This window comes from Arachis hypogaea, chromosome 20 (assembly GCF_003086295.3).
Source record: "Arachis hypogaea cultivar Tifrunner chromosome 20, arahy.Tifrunner.gnm2.J5K5, whole genome shotgun sequence".
Taxonomy (NCBI): domain Eukaryota; kingdom Viridiplantae; phylum Streptophyta; class Magnoliopsida; order Fabales; family Fabaceae; genus Arachis; species Arachis hypogaea.
The window spans coordinates 68,759,781-68,774,898 of NC_092055.1; the positions used below are offsets into that span (position 1 = coordinate 68,759,781).

A 15,118-nucleotide genomic window follows, 5' to 3' on the forward strand; every position below is an offset into this window, starting at 1 on the left:
TGTTTGTTTCTTAACTTTTTCAAAACTACCTAACTAACTCTCTCTCTCTAATTTTCGAAAATATCTTCCCTCTTTTATTATATCATATTCGAAAACACCATTATCACTTTATATCTGCCTGACTGAGATTTACAAGGTGACCATAGCTTGCTTCATACCAACAATCTCTGTGGGATTCGACCCTTACTCACGTAAGGTATTACTTGGACGACCCAGTGCACTTGCTGGTCAGCTGTATCGAAGATTGTGACAGACTGTAAAACTAGATCAGAGTATCTGGCCTGAGAAGCCATTACCAGAGATCACAATTTCGTACACCAAGTTTTTGGCGCCGTTGCCGGGGATCGAACCCGGGTCGTCCGCGTGACAGGCGGATCAAAAATTTCTTTTTTATTAACTAATTATTTTTATTTTTTATAAAAAAGAATTCGAAAAAAAATACTAACCTTTTTCAAAAACTATTTTCGAAAATCACTAACTCATTTTCAAAAATTGTTTTCGAAAATTCACTTCCCCCTCTCATCTTCTTCTATTTGTTTATTGATATACTAACATCTTTCCTTTAACTCACCAAAAATCCAAACCCCCTCTCTCTCTGAGTTCAGATTTTCTTTTCTTCTCTTCTTCTACTCACACAGGGATCTCTATACTGTGGTATAAAGGATCTCTATTATTATTATTATTATTTTGTGCCTTCTTCTTTGTCATATGAGCAGGAGCAAGGATAAGAACATTCTTGTGGAAGCAGATCCAGAACCTGAAAGGACTCTGAATAGAAAATTAAGAGAAGCTAAAATACAACAATCCAGAGATAACCTTTCAGAAATTTTCGAACAGGCAGAGGAGATGGCAGCCGAAAATAATAATAATGTAAGGAAGATGCTTGGTGACTTTACTGCACCTAATTCCAATTTACATGGAAGAAGCATCTCCATTCCTGCCATTGGAGCAAACAACTTTGAGCTGAAACCTCAATTAGTTTCTCTGATGCAGCAGAACTGCAAGTTTCATGGACTTCCATCTGAAGATCCTTTTCAGTTCTTAACTGAATTCTTGCAGATATGTGATACTGTTAAGACTAATGGAGTAGATCCTGAAGTCTACAGGCTCATGCTTTTCCCTTTTGCTGTAAGAGACAGAGCTAGATTATGGTTGGATTCTCAACCCAAAGACAGCCTGAACTCTTGGGATAAGCTGGTCACGGCTTTCTTAGCCAAGTACTTTCCTCCTCAAAAGCTGAGCAAGCTTAGAGCTGATGTTCAAACCTTCAGACAGAAAGAAGGTGAATCCCTCTATGAAGCTTGGGAAAGATACAAACAGTTGACCAAAAAGTGTCCTTCTGACATGCTTTCAGAATGGACCATCCTGGATATATTCTATGATGGTTTATCTGAGCTATCAAAAATGTCACTGGACACTTCTGCAGGTGGATCCATTCACCTAAAGAAAATGCCTGCAGAAGCTCAAGAACTCATTGACATGGTTGCTAATAACCAGTTCATGTACACTTCTGAAAGGAATCCTGTGAGTAATGGGACGCCTACGAAGAAGGGAGTTCTTGAAGTTGATACTCTGAATGCCATATTGGCTCAGAACAAAATATTGACTCAGCAAGTCAATATGATTTCTCAGAGTCTGCATGGAATGCAAGCTGCATCCAATAGTACTCAAGAGGCATCTTCTGAAGAAGAAGCCTATGATCCTGAGAACCCTGCAATAGCAGAGGTAAATTACTTAGGTGAACCTTATGGAAACACCTATAACTCAACATGGAGAAATCATCCAAATTTCTCATGGAAGGATCAAAAGCCCCAACAAGGCTTTAATAATGGTGGAAGAAACAGGTTTAGCAATAGCAAGCCTTTTCCATCATCAACTCAGCAACAGACAGAGAACTCTGAACAAAATGCTTCTAATTTAGCAAATCTAGTCTCTAATCTATCTAAGGCCACTGTAAGTTTCATGAATGAAACAAGGTCTTCCATTAGAAATCTGGAAGCACAAGTGGGCCAGCTGAGTAAAAGGATCACTGAAATCCCTCCTAGTACTCTCCCAAGCAATACAGAAGAGAATCCAAAAGGAGAGTGCAAGGCCATTGACATAAGCGCCATGGCCGAACTTGTAAGGGAAGGAGAGGACGTGAATTCCAAGGAGGAAGACCTCCTGGGACGTCTAGTGATCAATAAGGAGCTTCCCTCTGAGGAACCAAAGGACTCTGAGGCTCATCTAGAGACCATAGAGATTCCATTGAACCTCCTTATGCCCTTCATGAGCTCTGATGAGTATTCCTCTTCTGAAGAGAATGAGGATGTTACTGAAGAGCAAACTGCCAAGTTTCTTGGTGCAATCATGAAGCTGAATGCCAAATTATTTGGCATTGATGCTTGGGAAGTTGAACCTCCCTTGTTCATCAATGAACTAAGTGATCTGGATCAACTGACATTGCCTCAGAAGAAACAGGATCCTGGAAAGTTCATAATACCCTGTACCATAGGCACCATGATCTTTAAGGCTCTGTGTGACCTTGGTTCAGGAATAAACCTCATGCCCCTCTCTGTAATAGAGAAACTCGGAATCTATGGGGTGCAAGCTGCTAAAATCTCACTAGAGATGGCAGACAGCTCAAGAAAACAGGCTTATGGACAAGTAGAGGATGTATTAGTAAAGGTTGAGGGCCTTTACATCCCTGCTGATTTCATAGTCCTGGATACTGGAAAGGAAGAGGATGAATCCATCATCCTAGGAAGACCTTTCCTGGCCACAGCAAGAGCTGTGATTGATGTTGACAGAGGTGAAATAGTTCTTCAATGGAATGAGAACTCCCTTGTGTTTAAAACTCAAGGATCTCCCTCTGCAACCATGGAGAGGAAGCAGAAAAAGCTTCTCTCAAAGCAGAGTCAACCAAAGCCCCCACAGTCAAACTCTAAGTTTGGTGTTGGGAGGCCACAACCAAACTCTAAGTTTGGTGTTGAACTCCCATATCCAAACTCTAAGTTTGGTGTTGGAGAGTCTCAACAAAGCTCTGCACATCTGTGAGGCTCCATGAGAGCTCACTGTCAAGCTATTGACATTAAAGAAGCGCTTGTTGGGAGGCAACCCAATGTTTATCTAATTCTTATTTTTATTGTTTTTCATGTTTTCTTAGGTTCATGATCATGTGGAGTCACAAAATAAATATAAAAATTGAAAACGGAATCAAAAACAGCAGAAGAAAAATCACACCCTGGAGGAGCATCTGTCTGGCGTTCAAACGCCAGAACAGAGCATAGTTCTGGCGCTGAACGCCCAGAATGGGAGCATCCTGGCGCTGAACGCCCAGAACAAGCATGGTTCTGGCGTTCAACGCCAGAAATGGCAGCAAAGGGGCGTTGAACGCCTAAAATGGGCACCAACCTGGCGCTGAACGCCCAGAGTTGTGTGCAAGGGCATTTTACATGCCTAAATTGGTGCAGGGATGTAAATGCCTTAACACCTCAGGATCTGTGGACCCCACAGGATCATCTCAGGATCTGTGGACCCCACAGGATCCCCACCTACCTCATCATCTCTCTTTCCATTCATGATCATCCCTTCTTTTTTTTTTTCCATTTACCACTCACATCCATACACCCACTACCTTCAAAAATTCAACATCTCTCTCCCACCCAATCCCACCCATATGGCCGAATACACACTCCCATCCATCTCCTCTATATCTTCTTCTTATTCTTCTATTCTTTCTTCTTTTGCTCGAGGGCGAGCAACATTCTAAGTTTGGTGTGGTAAAAGCATAGCTTTTTTGTTTTTTCCATAACCATTGATGGCACCTAAGGCCAGAGAAACCTCTAGAAAGAGGAAAGGGAAGACAAAAGCTTCCATCAAGGGTCTATAGCTCAGTGGTAGAACATTTGACTGCAAATCAAGAGATCCCTGAGATACCTCAGGGGATACATTTTCTTCCACACAATTATTGGAAGCAACTAAGGGTGGAACATCAAGAGCACTCCATCATCCTTAATGAAATTAGAGAATATCTAAAAGCAATGAAGGAGGAGCAACAAAGACAAGGAAGAGACATAGAAGAGCTCAAGAACATCATTGAAACACCATCATCACTATGGTGGATTCATTCCTTGCTCTTATTTCTTCTATTTTTCGTTTTCTATGTTATGTGCTTATCTATGTTTGTGTCTTCATTACATGATCATTAGTAGTTAGTAACTTTGTCTTAAAGTTATGAATGTCCTATGAATCCATCACCTCTCTTAAATAAAAACTGTTTTAATTCAAAAGAATAAGAAGTACATGAGTTTCGAATTTATCCTTGAACTTAGTTTAATTATATTGATGTGGTGACAATGCTTCTTGTTTTCTGAATGTATGCTTGAACAGTGCATATGTCTTTTGAAGTTGTTGTTTAAGAATGTTAAATATGTTGGCTCTTGAAAGAATGATGACTAGAAGACATGTTATTTGATAATCTGAAAAATCATAAAAATGATTCTTGAAGCAAGAAAAAGCAGCAAAGAACAAAGCTTGCAGAAAAAAAAAATAGGCGAAAAAAAATAGAAAGAAAAAGAAAAAGCAAGCAGAAAAAGCCAAAGCTCTTAAAACCAAGAGGCAAGAGCAAAAAGCCAATAACCCTTAAGACCAAAAGGCAAGGGCAATTAAAAAGGATCCCAAGGCTTTGAGCATCAGTGGATAGGAGGGCCTAAAGGAATAAAATCCTGGTCTAAGCGGCTAAACCAAGCTGTCCCTAACCATGTGCTTGTGGCGTGTAGGTGTCAAGTGAAAACTTGAGACTGAGCGGTTAAAGTCAAGGTCCAAAGCAAAAAAAAAAAAAAAAAGAGTGTGCTTAAGAACCCTGGACACCTCTAATTGGGGACTTTAGCAAAGCTGAGTCACAATCTGAAAAGGTTCACCCAATTATGCGTCTGTGGCATTTATGTATCCGGTGGTAATACTGGAAAACAAAATGCTTAGGGCCATGGCCAAGACTCATAAAGAAGATGTGTTCAAGAATCATCATACTGAACTAAGAGAGTCAATAACACTATTCGAAATCTGAAGTTCCTATAGATGCCAATCATTCTGAACTTCAATGGATAAAGTGAGATGCCAAAACTATTCAAGAGGCAAAAAGCTATAAGTCCCGCTCATATGATTGCAGCTATGTTTCATTGATAGTTTGGAATTTATAGTATATTCTATTCTTTTTATCCTATTATTTTCAGTTGCTTGGAGACAAGCAACAATTTAAGTTTGGTGTTGTGATGAGCGGATAATTTATACGCTTTTTGGCATTGTTTTTAGTATATTTTTAGTAGAATCTAGTTACTTTTAGGGATGTTTTTAATAGATTTTGTGTTAAATTCACATTTCTGGACTTTACTATGAGTTTGTGTGTTTTTCTGTGATTTCAGGTATTTTCTGGCTGAAATTGAGGGACTTGAGCAGAAATCAGATTCAGAGGTTGAAGAAGGACTGCTGATGCTGTTGGATTCTGACCTCCCTGCACTCAAAGTGGATTTTCTGGAGCTACATAACTCGAAATGGCGTGCTTCCAATTGAGTTGGAAAGTAGACATCCAGGGCTTTCCAGAAATATATAATAGTCCATACTTTGGCCAAGAATAGATGACGTAAACTGGCGTTCAACGCCAGCCTTCTGCCCAAATCTGGCGTCCAGCGCCAGAAAAGGATCCAAAACCAGAGTTGAACGCCCAAACTGGCACAAATACTGGCGTTCAACTCCACAAATGGCCTCTTCACGTGCAACACTTAGGCTCAGCCCAAACACACACCAAGTGGGCCCCGGAAGTGGATTTATTCATCAAATACTTACTCATGTAAACCCTAGTAGCTAGTTTATTATAAATAGGACCTCTTACTATTGTATTAGGCATCTTTGGATTACCTTATGATCCTTTGATCACGTTTTAGGGGGCTGGCCATCTTGGCCATGCCTGGACCTTCACTTATGTATTTTCAACGGTAGAGTTTTTACACTCCATAGATTAAGGTGTGGAGCTCTGCTGTTCCTCAAAGATTAATACAAAGTACTACTGTTTTCTATTCAATTCTTCTTATTTCGCTTCTAAGATATCCATTCGCACCCAAGAACGTGATGAAGGTGATGATTATGTGTGACGCTCATCATCCTTCCCCCTTATGAACGCGTGCCTGACAAACACTTCTGTTCTACATGAATTAAGCTAGAATGAGTATCTCTTAGATCTCCTAACCAGAATCTTCGTGGCGTAAGCTAGAATGATGGCGGCATTCAAGAGAATCCGGAAGGTCTAAACCTTGTCTGTGGTATTCTGAGTAGGATTCAATGATTGAATGACTGTGACGAGCTTCAAACTCGCGAGTGCTGGGCGTTAGTGACAGACGCAAAAGGAGGGTGAATCCTATTCCAGCATGATCGAGAACCGACAGATGAATAGCCGTGCCGTGACAGGGTGCGTGAGCATATTATTCACTGAGAGGAGGGGATGTAGCCACTGACAACGGTGATGCCCTTGCATAAAGCCAGCCATGGAAAGGAGTAAGACTGATTGGATGAAGATAGCAGGAAAGCAGAGGTTCAGAGGAACGAAAAGCATCTCCATTCGCTTATCTGAAATTCCTACCAATGATTTACATAAGTATCTCTATCCCTAGTCTATTATTTATAATTCGAAAACATCATTATCAATTTATATCCGCCTAACTGAGATTTACAAGGTGACCATAGCTTGCTTCATACCAACAATCTCCGTGGGATTCGACCCTTACTCACGTAAGGTATTACTTGGACGACCCAGTGCACTTGCTGGTTAGTTGTATCGAAGTTGTGACAGACTGTAAAACTAGATCAGAGTATCTGGCCTAAGAAACCATTACCAGAGATCACAATTTCGGCACCACATGCCTAGGAGGAGTTTCAAAACGTGTGCGTACGCATAGGGGTGTGTACGCACAGGTACCAAATTTTATAATCCTGTTCACTCACACAAGGCGTGCTGGTGCCCCCAACAGACTAAGCTTCCCAACTTGTGCGTGCGCACAGGGCTGTGCGTACGCACAGGTTGTAAATCTTTTTCGATATGTACGCGCACAAGCTGTGCTAGTGCTGCAAACAGATTGCCTGCCTCAGCGTGTGCGGACACACAGGTCTGTGCGTGCGCACAGGTTAAGAATTTCACAGAGGTGTGCGTGCGCACATACCAGAAATGACAAAATTCTGCAACTTTGCAAATTTCAGATTTTGACACCAATCTTTGAATGATCATAACTTCCTCCACAAAAATCCAAATTTTACAAACCTTATATCAATTTGAAAAGTTTTCAATAAGCTTCAATTTTAAATCAAATTCAACCAATTTTGAAAACAGAGGCATAAGTTATGATCAGACAAAATTCACCAAAAACTAACTTTTACCAAAAGTTCACAATTTACCAATTTTCCACTTTTCATAACTCAAACCACCCAAAACCAAATAAAACCATTCCAAACTCCATTTTTAACCATACCAAAACAACCCAACACTCATACCAAACATTCCTTCAAGTATTTTATCAATCACACAACCTTCTAAACCATTCAACAATTCTAAATCTGTTGGGAATAATACACTATTCCCCCTTGAGAAAATACCTTTCACAGAGAAATAAAATAGACACAATCACAACACAAGAATTTAACGTGGAAAACCCCAATTACTGGAGAAAAAAAACCACGGCCGTTGTCAAATGACAACCAAAGAATATCACTATGTGAACATTGTTACAACACATAGACTTAAAGAATATCACTATCTGAACTGTTCATTCCCATTTGGGTTCATGGTAAAGAAAGGTGGGAGAGATTGGATATTAAGGAGTAAAAAGGTAAACTAGAATTAAAATATTTTTTCTTTTTGTTTTATTTATTAATTAAATTCGAAAATAAGAGGGAGATTAAAAGCTAATTAATTAAAAAGATTTGAAAATTAAATGGATGATTTTTGAAAAAGAAGAGAGAGAAAAAAGTAAGAGATTTTTGAAAATAGAAGTGAGAGGAATTAGTTAGGAAGTTTCGAAAAAGAAGAAAGGAAAAACAAGTAACTAATTAAGAAAGATTTGAAAATAAGATAAGATTTGAAATAGATTTTATTTTAAAATTTGAAATTTGAAATTTAAATTTTGAATTTTGAAAATTAAAATTTGAAATTTGAAAATTAAAATTGAATTACGATAAGATAAGATTTTGAAAATTGAATCTTTCAATTTTGAATTTTGAATTTGAAACAAGATAAGATAAAGATTTGATTTTTGAAAAGATTTGATTTTGAAATTCAAATTTAAGATAAGATAAGATAATGATTTGAAATTTAATGAAAGATAACAAAAGATAAGACAAAGATTTGAAAAAGTTTTGAATTTTAAATTTTAAAAGAAAGATAAGATAAGATAGAATCACAATTAAAAGAAAAGATTTGAAAATATATTAAAAAGATAAGATTTGAAATTTGAAATTTGAAATTAAGATAAGATAATGATTTTGAAATTAAAATTTGAAATTTTTTCTAAATATTTCAAAAAAATTTTGAAATAAAGATAGAAAAGATATTTCTTTGATTTTTTGAATTTTTTTTTGAATTAATGAAGAAAGAGAAAAACAACCAAAAGACACCAAACTTAAAATTTTTAGATCTAAAACACTAAGTTTTTGAAAATTCCCAAAGAAACACACCAAAAGACACCAAACTTAAAGATTGACATAATACTCAAACAAATGACACTATTTTTGAAAAAAAATTTTTGAAGGGAAAGTAAGAAAATTCGAAACTTTAACAAGAATAAGAACAAAAACTCAAACAAAAAGATAAAGATCAACAAGAAAACAAAGAATTTTGAAAAATTTTTGATTTTTTTTGAAAAAGAAAAATAAAAGACTCAAATAAAATTAAAAAGAATACCTAATCTAAGTAACAAGATAATCCGTTTGTTTGTCAAATCCGAACAATCTCCGGCAACTGCACCAAAAACTTGGTGCACAAAACTGGCTCCGTAGAATTTGCATAGATAGATCGACAAGTATACCGGGTCGACCAAGTAATACCTGAGGTGAGTCAGGGGTGATCCCGGTGTTGTTGGAAAAAATGAGTGTTGTTGGAAAACGCATAAAATAAATAAATATAGAAATACAGGATTGATTTGTGAAAATAGTGACGGACGAACAGTTAAGGCTTCGGAGATGCTTTATCTTTCCGGATTAACCTTTTTTATTTTCTATCTCAATAGCTTTTTGATTTATTCAATGGCAGCCGTTAGTGATTAACTCATGTCCTATCATCAAGTTAACCTCCGCTACTGCAGCAACCCACCATGTTGAGATGATTCTTGTCCTCTCATCAAGCCACCTCTAGGTTTCTCATTGTAGAAGAAGATGAAGCTCTAAGCAAGCCACTCCCTTTCGCGATCCTACTCAAGGTGCCACACACATGGCAGATCTTCTGGATTAGAGAGGGATTATATGTCACATATCCAAAGTTGCTTAGATGCTCTATACAAATCCGCAATGCAAACTCTAACTTTAGTTCAACGCTATCCAAGTCACGGATAGCACGGAACCCAAGTAGAACAAGGCTGATTGTCACGGGTCACCCTCAATTCATGAGATGAGAAACGAGAATGCATAAGAGAATAGAATCAGAATTGCATTGAAAGTAAAACAGTAATATTATTAATCCATGAAACTTAGCAGAGCTCCTAAACATAACATAGGAGGTTAGTGACTCATGTTGATAGAAAAATACAATGAAAGGTTCGAATGGGCAAGAGTTTTCTAACAAGGGTGAACTCTCGTATATATATATATATATATATATATATATATATATATATATATATATTAATCTAATGACTAATATAACACCCTAATTACCCTAAGCCTTACCTCTAGTCGTAAAGCAAAGGTTAATCAGAGGTTACAACAATTCTAAGGCTTATACATATTTATATAGAAGGAAATAATATATATTCTAGAAGCCCGATAAAGGATTAAGCTCAAAGACAGAATCACAAAAGCGCGAAACATTCACACGAAGCTAACGCATACGATACAAGGTACAGATGCAAAAGAATAAAACATATATAGATATAAAAATATAAGAATCATAGGGAACTAGCCGCGGCTTGCGGAGTTTGAGCCAACTAGTATATACAGACATATAGAGTTTTGGAGTTAAAAACAGCTTATACAACTATTCTCTCAATTAAGCCTCTGAGGCCATAAAGATAAATATACAAAGAGATATGAGAGTAACTATAACAAAGTAAAATAGAAATAAACCAAAAAGGAACCATACTCCGCTCTGTTACCATATCCACAATCTCACCGAAGTGAATTACGACCTGCATCTGAAAAATAACAACAAAGTATGAAATGAGAACCGGAGATTCTCAATATGGTAACAGTGCCCAATATGTAAGATGTAAGGCCCCAGAACGCTGAAGGCAATCCTAGAACTTCACACCAAACTGATATTCAAGCTTAACATAAATAAATAAATAAATAACCTAAACCATAAACCATAAGTAGGGTTATCTAACTTAGGAGATTTCTAACTAGAACTAGTCACACCGCTGTATCCCACAGCCTTCGCCACCCTAACCTCCATGCGATCCCATTGCCACCACCTACCTAGCCTCCTCGTTGCCAGACAATCACAATTAATGCAAGCAAGTAAAACACAGGTAGTATTCATATATATAACAATTAATTCAAGAAGCAAGTAGGCATATTATACAATTAGGCAAACTCAAGTAATCAAAGCAAGCAAACATATAGAAGATGCACATGATGAATGTCTGTCCTATTGGCTGTGATATCACATGTCGGTTATAATGGCAAACCCGACAGAAAATCTGGTCGACAACTCTCGGATTAGTCTCTCTATTGCGCATAAGGATGAATAATTCTGAGGGATGAGTGCCCTACCACCTTCTCCTTTTAGAGGGAAACATTCCGAGGGAGCGTGCCCTACTACCTTCCTCTTGTTGCCGTATGATTCCGTGGGTTAGTGCCCTACCACCTTGCAATCAGAGAGAAATCGCATTTTCAGGAGGAATAATTCCAAGGGATGAGTGCCCTACCACCTTCTCCTTTCAGAGGAAAACATTCCAAGGGAGCGTGCCCTACCACCTTCCTCTGGTTGCGAGAAATATGAGTGAGAAGCCCAGCTTCAACTCTCATATCCGAACGTAGACGGGAGACTGTCACAGCCCCTACGACGGATAACAAAACATATCATAATCACAAATTCAATCTCAGGGGCCAGTGCTCATAGCACCTTTCCACCCATACTCATTCCGTTAACCATAATCATTCCTTTCCAAGTTTTCACTCATCACAACCATCCTCAATTCTTAACTTTTCATTCCGAACTCACTAGTTCGTCAACTTCTCATTTCATATACCATTCTTCTTCTGCACTCCACTAAACCCATCCTCAGTACACCAGAAACCTAGGCCTTCGTTCTCTAACTTTTTAAAATAACACAAAATCAAACTTCTTACATTTCCCATGTTTCAATACCCGAGGATAAGTCCAAGAGTATTAAAATAGGTTTCGTAGAAGTTCACAAGCTTGTTGGGAAGGTAAAATACTTGAAAACAAAGTTTAAGTTTGAAAAATAGGGCGTGTGCATACGAACAGGGGTGTGCGTGCGCACGCTGATGAGCGGATAATTTATACGCTTTTTGGCATTGTTTTTAGTATATTTTTAGTAGAATCTAGTTACTTTTAGGGATGTTTTTAATAGATTTTGTGTTAAATTCACATTTCTGGACTTTACTATGAGTTTGTGTGTTTTTCTGTGATTTCAGGTATTTTCTGGCTGAAATTGAGGGACTTGAGCAGAAATCAGATTCAGAGGTTGAAGAAGGACTGCTAATGCTGTTGGATTCTGACCTCCCTGCACTCAAAGTGGATTTTCTAGAGCTACATAACTCGAAATGGCGCGCTTCCAATTGCGTTGGAAAGTAGACATCCAGGGCTTTCCAGAAATAGATGACGTAAACTGGCGTTCAACGCCAGCCTTCTGCCCAAATCTGGCGTCCAGCGCCAGAAAAGGATCCAAAACCAGAGTTGAACGCCCAAACTGGCACAAATACTGGCGTTCAACTCCACAAATGGCCTCTGCACTTGCAACACTTAGGCTCAGCCCAAACACACACCAAGTGGGCCCCGGAAGTGGATTTATTCATCAAATACTTACTCATGTAAACCCTAGTAGCTAGTTTATTATAAATAGGACATCTTACTATTGTATTAGGCATCTTTGGATTACCTTATCATCCTTTGATCACGTTTTAGGGGGCTGGCCATCTCGGCCATGCCTGGACCTTCACTTATGTATTTTCAACGGTAGAGTTTCTACACTCCATAGATTAAGGTGTGGAGCTCTGCTGTTCCTCAAAGATTAATACAAAGTACTACTGTTTTCTATTCAATTCTTCTTATTTCGCTTCTAAGATATCCATTCGCACCCAAGAACGTGATGAAGGTGATGATTATGTGTGACGCTCATCATCCTTCCCCCTTATGAACGCGTGCCTGACAAACACTTCTGTTCTACATGAATTAAGCTAGAATGAGTATCTCTTAGATCTCCTAACCAGAATCTTCGTGGCGTAAGCTAGAATGATGGCGGCATTCAAGAGAATCGGAAGGTCTAAACCTTGTCTGTGGTATTCTGAGTAGGATTCAATGATTGAATGACTGTGACGAGCTTCAAACTCGCGAGTGCTGGGCGTTAGTGACAGACGCAAAAGGAGGGTGAATCTTATTCCAGCATGATCGAGAACCGACAGATGAATAGCCGTGCCGTGACAGGGTGCGTGAGCATATTATTCACTGAGAGGAGGGGATGTAGCCACTGACAACGGTGATGCCCTTGCATAAAGCCAGCCATGGAAAGGAGTAAGACTGATTGGATGAAGATAGCAGGAAAGCAGAGGTTCAGAGGAACGAAAAGCATCTCCATTCGCTTATCTGAAATTCCTACCAATGATTTACATAAGTATCTCTATCCCTAGTCTATTATTTATAATTCGAAAACATCATTATCAATTTATATCCGCCTAACTGAGATTTACAAGGTGACCATAGCTTGCTTCATACCAACAATCTCCGTGGGATTCGACCCTTACTCACGTAAGGTATTACTTGGACGACCCAGTGCACTTGCTGGTTAGTTGTATCGAAGTTGTGACAGACTGTAAAACTAGATCAGAGTATCTGGCCTAAGAAACCATTACCAGAGATCACAATTTCGGCACCAAGTTTTTGGCGCCGTTGCCGGGGATTGTTCGAGTTTGGACAACTGACGATTCATCTTGTTGCTCAGATTAGGTAATTTTCTTTTTGTTTTCTTTTCAAAAATTTTTCAAAAATATTTCAAAATTTTCTCATCTGTTTTCAAAAAAAAAATATTTTAAAATAACAATGTTTTCAAAAAATAAATTATTCTATGGCTTCAAAATTTTTAAGAATGAATTCTAGTGTTTCATGAAGCATGTTGAAGCCTATCTGGCTGTAAAGCCATACCCAAACTGCTTTGGGATTGGCTAATCACTTCAGTGGAGTCATGCCCAATCCTTCTGGATAGGGTATGTCAGGCTTGTCATGTCTGAATTACACTCATATTTTTATTAAAGCTTGGCTGGCTATTAAGCCATGCCTGACCCTTTGATTGGAGCTTTAAGACTAACATGACAAGATTCCTGGAATTCATATTGAAGATTTTGAAATCCTTATTCTTACTTTTCACAATAATTTTCGAAAAAATTAAAAGAAAATACAAAAAAAAAATAGAAAATCATAAAAATCAAAAATATTTTTGTGTTTCTTGTTTGAGTCTTGAGTCATATCATAAGTTTGGTGTCACTTGCATATGCATCTTGCATTTTTCGAAAATATCATGCATTCATAGTGTTCTTCATGATCTTCAAGTTGTTCTTGGTAAGTCTTCTTGTTTGATCTTGATGATTTCATGTTTTGTGTCTTTTCTTGTTTTTCATATGCATTCTTGAATCCTTAGTGCGTAAGCATTAAAGAATTCTAAGTTTGGTGTCTTGCATGTTTTCTTTGCATTAAAAAATTTTTCAAAATTGTGTCTATGATGTTCATCTTGACATTCAAAGTGTTCTTGGTGTTCATCTTGACATTCATGGCATTCTTGCATACATTCATGTTTTGATCTAAAAATTTCATGCATTGCATAATTTTCATGTTTTCATAAAAATTCAAAAAAATCAAAAAAATATCTTTCCCTTTTTCTCTCATCAAATTCGAAAATTGAGTTGACTTTTTCAAAAATTTTTAAAAATCAAAGTTGTTTCTTATGAGTCAAATCAAATTTTCAATTTGAAAATCTTATCTTTTTCAAAATCTTTTTCAAAAATCAAATCTTTTTCAAATTTCTTAGTTATTTTCGAAAATTCCAAAAATCTTTTTCAAAAATCTTTTTCTTATTTTTATATAAAATTTTCAAAATAACTAATCAATTAATGTTTTGATTCAAAAATTTCAAGTTTGTTACTTACTTGTTAAGAAAGATTCAAACTTTAAGTTCTAGAATCATATCTTGTGATTTCTTGTGAATCAAGTCATTAATTGTGATTTTAAAAATCAAATCTTTTTCAAAACTAATTTCTATCATATCTTTTCAAAAATATCTTCTCATCTTATCTTTTTCAAAAAAATTGATTTCAAAATATCTTTTCTAACTTCCTAACTCCTTATCTTTTCAAAATTTGTTTCAACTAACTAACTAACTTTTTGTTTGTTTCTTAACTTTTTCAAAACTACCTAACTAACTCTCTCTCTCTAATTTTCAAAATATCTTCCCTCTTTTATTATATCATATTCGAAAACACCATTATCACTTTATATCTGCCTGACTGAGATTTACAAGGTGACCATAGCTTGCTTCATACCAACAATCTCCGTGGGATTCGACCCTTACTCACGTAAGGTATTACTTGGACGACCCAGTGCACTTGCTGGTCAGCTGTATCGAAGATTGTGACAGACTGTAAAACTAGATCAGAGTATCTGGCCTGAGAAGCCATTACCAGAGATCACAATTTCGTACACCAAGTTTTT

At 37.4% G+C, this 15,118-nt stretch overlaps 1 non-coding gene across 1 annotated transcript; it reads right to left on the reverse strand.

The window, feature by feature from the left end:
* Positions 1-1,242: 1,242 nt before the first annotated feature.
* On the reverse strand, positions 1,243-1,350 carry LOC112787384 (small nucleolar RNA R71). The gene has a single exon (XR_003194800.1). It is a non-coding gene; the product is annotated as a small nucleolar RNA R71 (small nucleolar RNA).
* Positions 1,351-15,118: the final 13,768 nt, after the last annotated feature.